Below are 6,354 nucleotides of genomic sequence, written 5' to 3' on the forward strand. Positions count from 1 at the left end.
GAACAAAGTAGGCCCCAAGCCCTGGAAACTTGCTGAGTGAGGGGGTGGTAGATGAAGGGGAGCTGGGGCAGGAAGAGGGCAGGGCTTTGCTAGCAAGGCAAACTCTGCCCAGGGCCCTTTTGACTCCTGGCAGGCCCCCTTGAAGAGGGGTGGAGGTGGGGATGGGGACGGGGTGGTGGGACCCCTTTCCTGCTAGGGGGAGGAGGGAGGGGAAGGCTAGGCATCCCACCCTCCCATTCTTGCAGCACCCGGCTGCCTGTGAGCCTGCCCTGGGCCTCAGTTTCCCCTCTGTGTGCCTGGGGTGTGACAGCCATGAGCCGGAGGCTGTCCAGGCCAGACTCAAGGCAGTGCTGCTCATCTTGGCCCCAGGCCAGGCTCTAAGGCCAGACTGCCATCTATCCTGGGCCTGGGATCACAGGTTACAGAGTAGGTGGTTCTGGACAGGGCAGTTCTGTCCAGGTGACATCTTCTGGTTTGCAGAGACCCAGACAATTCCAAGGGTTGGGGCCTTGGAGAAGTTCTCATGCCCCCCAGTAAGCTGCTGACACTGGATTGTGCCAGCTGGGGTATCTGGCCCACAACCAAAGTGGAAAGGGGTCACCCCCTCAGCTTCTCAGAGAAGGAGGACTGAGCCCAGTAAAGGGTCCAGATACACACACACACACACACACACACACTGGGTCGGGCGCAGGCCACAGAAACATGTCAGCAAACGTTTTATTAAGCAACTGCAGTGCGCCAAGCACCGTTCTAGACACAGGTGGACAACAGCAAGGCCCTGCCCACAGTGACTCACAGTCCAGCTGGGACACAGACACTAACCAAAGATCCCACTTAGCAAAGAGACCAGCTTCTTGGAGCACCACGATGAGGAAAGTGGTGATGTCTGAGGAGGGAGACTGCTGTGGCTAAGGAGGGCGGGAAGGGCCCTCTGTGGGGCTGCCATTTTGGCTGGGACCTAAATGCAGTAAAGGAGCAGCTACGGGAATATAGAGAGTGGGGCTTCCAGGCAGAGAAGCCTGCAGTGCAAAGGTCTGCAGACAACGACCTGGGCGTCTTCAAGGGACACAAGGAATCATATTGCCAGAACACAGTAAGCCATGGGAAGAGTGATGGGAGAGGCAGCCGGGAACGGCCATTGAGAGTTTCATCCCAGTTTTAGTGGAAGCCACTGGAAGGTTTGGGGAGGGGGGTGATGTGAGCGGGTTTATGGTTAAATTCTGAGGTTGAATTTTCCCTCTAGTTAGTCAAAATCATAGAAAATAGAATGGTGGTTGCAAGGGGCTGGGGGCAATGGGGAGTCTATGTTTAATGGGTGCAGAGTTGCAGAGTTTCAGTTTTGTAAGATGAAAGAGTTCTGGAAATGGTGGCAGTGGTTGCACAACAATATGAGTGTCCTTAACACCACAGAACCGTATACGTAAAAGTGGATACAGGCCGGGCGTGGTGGCTTACGCCTGTAATCCCAACACTTTGGGAGGCTGAGGCCGGTGGATCGCTGGAGGTCAGGAGTTCGCAACCAGCCTGACCAACATAGTGAAACCTCGTCTCTACCAAAAATACAAAATTAGCCGGGTGTGGTGGTGCATGCCTGTAATCCCAGCTACTCAGGGGACTGAGGCAGGAGAATCACTTGAACCCAGGAGGCGGAGGCTGCAGTGAGCCAAGATCATGCCATTGCACTCCAGCCTCGGCAACAAGAGCAAAACTCTGTCTGTCTCAAATAAATACATAAATAAAAAGGGGATACAATGGTAAATTTTAAGTATATTTTACTACAATTTTTTAAATCTTGTGAAAAAAAGATTTTTTATATTTTACCACAATTTTTTTAAATCTTAGGAAAAAAGATCCCTCTGGCTACTGTGGTAGGATGGTCGTAGCGGCCAGGCAGACCCAGAGACACAGAGGGAGGCTGGCTCCGGAGCAGGCAGGAGGCGTGAGAGGGAGGGCCAGGCCCAGGATCCACCATGAACCAGCTGCCGACGGGCCAGTGGCTTGGGGGAGAGAGAAATCAGGGCAACTCCAGGTTTGGGGCCTAAGCACCCTCTGGATGTTCACACTGAACGTGTTCCTGGGGCTCAGAGAGGGTAGATCTGGGAGGGGCCTGAGGCAATGTTAAATGTGAGACCAAACGTGCTGGGAGAGATGTGACAGACGGAAGATGGAGACTTAGGCCGGGGCAAGGTTCGGGGGAGTTGGGTCAGGGAGACACTGGCGTTTCCATGCTATTTGCAGCCTTCAGACTGGAACTGGGAAGGAAACTAGAAAACAAACAGGAGTGAAGGCCCAAGCTCTGCACCTGCTGCCATTTAGAGGCCTGAAGGAGACGGGTGGAGTGAGAAGGGAAGGAACAATGGTGACTGAACTGACTGCCGCTTGGTTGAGAGCGGGCATTGGTGACTTAGGAAAGAGCCATTGCCAGGGAATTCAAGAACAAACAGAGCGGGTGGGCTGAGGGGAGATGGGGGAAGAGTCGGTGGGAAGAAGTGAGGACAGAGAGTCTTCCTGGGCACAGAGACAAAAAGGGACAGGGAAACGGGTATGCACAGGTACAGTGGACACACTGCCACTGTCACAGACAGGGTCCCTGTCCCAAGTGGGGATCAGACAGGCATGCCAGGACACAGGCACACACATGAGGTCGGACAGGCAATGGCACACATGGGGACGAGCCAAATGCCTGTGACACAGGCATCCCTTCACACACAGGGACCCTGCATTGTGTCTGTTAAACACAGTCACACACTAGCTGTAGGTCTTGCTGGACACAGACTGCCCCCAAGTCCCCAAGTCCCCAGACCCCTGTAACAGAGACCTTTGTGGGGTGAAGACTGAACACAGGGAGAGGGTCTTGGGCAGTGGGCAGGCTTTAGCAGCGTGGCTTTGATGGGATGGCCCACGCTGGCTGGGCCTTGGCTGGGACTGAGGCCCTAAGCCGCCAAGAGGAGGTTGTGCCCCTGGAGTTTCTGGAAGGCTCTGTTTGCAGCCCCTCCACCCCACAGTGAGAGAGAGAGAGTGGCAGTGGAGTGGCAGCTGAGGTGAGGGAGAGGTGTCTTCGCTGTAAGAGCTGGACTGGCCTCTCCCATGATGGGTATCAGGGTTCCCTGAGGAGGGCTGTGCCAGGCAGTGAGCTCACATTTGGGTAGGGACAGCAGAAATATCTAGAGGGAGCCCTGACCACCTTCCCCTCCTGAAGTGAGCTGGTTCTCACAGAGCCTGACCCCACAGCCCCCAGCCTCGGTCCTACTTCCTCCTAAAGTTTGCTGGAGTGGCCTGGCCCTCTTGGTCCAGGCGGAGCCCACCACTCCGGGTGAGGGATCAGGGGCCCATCTAGTACTCCAGAGAAGGAAATCCCAGTATCTTCCACACCCCACCTCTTAGCCCAGTCCAGGCCTCCATCCCCTGCTCTCTCTGGCCACTGGTACCCAGGCAGTGAGACCTGGGAGACTTAACCATAGCCCTGGGGAGGGCGCTGGTCCCCAGACGGCTTGCTCGATATTTGTTGACTGACTGACTAAGTGAATGCCTAGCCCGCTGAGCACTGTGTGGTGGGGTGTGTCCTGCAGGGCAGGAGCTAGGATTGAGTTACAGTGGCGGGGACCAGGAGTAGGGAGGCAGAGACTGGCCCCGTGCCAGGCCTAGCACTGCCCACAGGCAGGGCGAAGGCGCGGGAGCAGTTTCCAGCAGGTAGGCCTGGGCAGAGAGTTGGGGGGGCGGTGGTTTCCAGGGAACCAGTGGGGCAGAGTGGGCTATTCAAGTCAAGGGCATAGAGCACAGGGTCCCAGGGCTCAGGGCCACAGAGCCTCCGCGGCAGAATTGGGAGGCGGCAGCAGCCCAGCAGGTGAAAACACTGATGGGGCAGGGCAGCTGTGGCCGGCAGCCCAAGGGGAAGAAAGTGGCAGATTTTGTAGATAGGCAGGGAAGTCCGTGGCCCACAAATTCAGTGTGCCTGCCCCCAACCCTGGCCCCATCCTCCTTTCCCCTCACTCTAGAGGGCGGCACCACTCCGTGCTCCATGGAAACTGAGCAAGGTAATCTCGGGCTCCCTTCAAAGGTACCCACAAAAGAAGGAAGGGCTCCTGTAGGGAGAGAAAGAGGCACTGGAGGAGGGAGAAAGCGAGGAGAGAGGAGGCACCCAGGGACACGAGGGGCAGGGGGAGAGAAGAGGGGGTGTGTGAAGCGGGTAGGGAGTGCCCTGGGAAAGAGAGGGGAGCCTGGGGAAGAGAAGGAAAGACCTGGGGAGGAGGGTGGGGAGGGAGAGAGGGAGGGGTGTAGGGGAAGACAGGGAACCAGGAAAGGAGGAGGTGCCTGGGGAGGAAAAATGGGAGAAAAAGGGAAGGATCCCAGGGGAGAGGGGAAATCAGGGGGGAGAAGGAAGAACCAGGGGGAGGCAGGGGCACCCAGTGGGGACAGAGGGAAACCCTGGAAAAGGGGAGGCGTGGGGCATGGGGAGAGAAAGGGAAACCAGGGAAGGAATTGGGCATCCGGAAGAGAAAGGGGCCCTGAGTGGAGGAAGTGCACCCCCAGGGAAGAGAAGGAGGGCTTCTAGGAGGAGGGAGAGGACCAGGGATAGGAGGGTTCCTACTTGGGAAGGTGGTGAAAGGGAGTTCCCCAGAGGAAAGAGGGCAGGAGGGTTTGGGAGGCTGGAGGGGGCACTGTGGGGGGTTCCCCTGAGGAAAGAGGGCAGGAGGGCTTGGGAGGCTGGAGGTGGCACTGTGGGGAGGGAGGAGGCCCCCAGTCTTTGAGCACCCATTCCTCCCTGGAGTCCAGGTGAAAGAGAGTGAACACAGGTGCCATGCGAGTGCGACCTCAGCCCTGGCAGCTGAGGGTTTGGCTCTACGGGCTGGGGCTGGATATCAGACGGGCTCCCGGACCCCTGGGGGCGATGCTGCCTCTCCCAGTGACACCAGCCGAGTCCCAACTTTTTGGCTGCCAGTTTGACTTTCCAGTCCCCCATGTGCCCTGGTTGACACTGTTCTGAGGCCATCCAGTAGTCTTTCTGGCACTCTGTCACCATGTTGTACTCTTCCATGAGCTACAGCTCACAGTTTCTGTCTGCACCTCTGGTCACTGCCTGCCTGGGCCTCTGGTAACTGTCACTGGTCACTATTTCTGCCTATTACTCAGTGTCCTTCTACGGGGCCACCACTGGTGGACATCCTGCTTGTCACCCAATGTCCTCACGTTTTCTGTTGCTTGAGATCACCTTTTCATGGCCACTATGTCTGCCTGTCACTCATGTCATTGTCACACCAACAGGCCATCAACTGTGGCAACAGTTCTTGGGGCAATTAGGGTGCACGGACGGCTCCCTTCTCCATTCATTTTCACTCAGTCCAGTCGCAGGGCAGCGCACTTCACTCATTCAACAACTACTTACCGAGTACCTGCTGGGGGCCGGGCAGCTGGGATCCCACAGTAAACAACAAGACAAACCCCTGCCTTCAGGAATCTGCTGCTCTGGTGAGGGAGACCATAGCCAACAACCATCCTGTAGTTTCCATAGGGTGTCGGGAGGAGCTGTGAGCTGTGACGGACCCAGCTCTAACCCCCTAGAAGGACAGCCCACTCTGCCCCCGCTCCCCTGCCCCACAGCCTCCTCTGCTCCCACATTTCTTTGGCTACATGTTGGGTGTTGCCACAGTGTACTGTGAACTCACCAGGGCCAAACCAGGGGCCCTGACAAAGGTGTAAGGAATGTGAGCCACTCTATGACACCTATTGTGCCACACCTGATTCTGTAACTCTGTCCCCTCACCTTGTTCTGCCTGGAGCCAAGGGTGTTCCTGCTATTGATAAGACACAGTGGGAGTGGAGTGGGAGGAGGGAAGGACTAACACACCAGGGTCACCCTGAGTGAGAGATTCAGAAAGAAGTGACTTTTGGACCAAACCTCACACACAGGTTTCTGAAGGAGTGGTGCAGGGAAGCCTCAGGTAATTGAATATGAAGTGCCAAGACATAACAAAATCGACAGAAGTGAGGGTCCCTTCCTTCCCCCAGGTACTTCTCATTCCATGTCACTGTCATTCACTGCCCTCTCATTCTCTCCCTCTCTGCACGCGCAGAACCACAGAGCACAGACTCGAGCAAGCTAAATCGCTATTTGCAGAGCCTGTGGCTGTTTGCAGAGCCTGTGTTTATACAGAGTTCAGCTCTGTTTCAAGAATTTGTCAGCTGAAGCGGGAGGATCACTTGAACCCAGAAGGTGGAGGTTGCAGTGAAGTGTGCTCGAATCATGCACTGCAGGCTAGCGTGGCAGAGCAAGACCCTGTCTCGAAAAAACTGGAAAAAAAAATTGTCAAGTGTTTATGCCTAATCTGCCCAGCCCACTCATATCAGCTGAGCCTG

Source organism: Pan troglodytes, chromosome 2 (assembly GCF_028858775.2).
Source record: "Pan troglodytes isolate AG18354 chromosome 2, NHGRI_mPanTro3-v2.0_pri, whole genome shotgun sequence".
NCBI lineage: Eukaryota > Metazoa > Chordata > Mammalia > Primates > Hominidae > Pan > Pan troglodytes.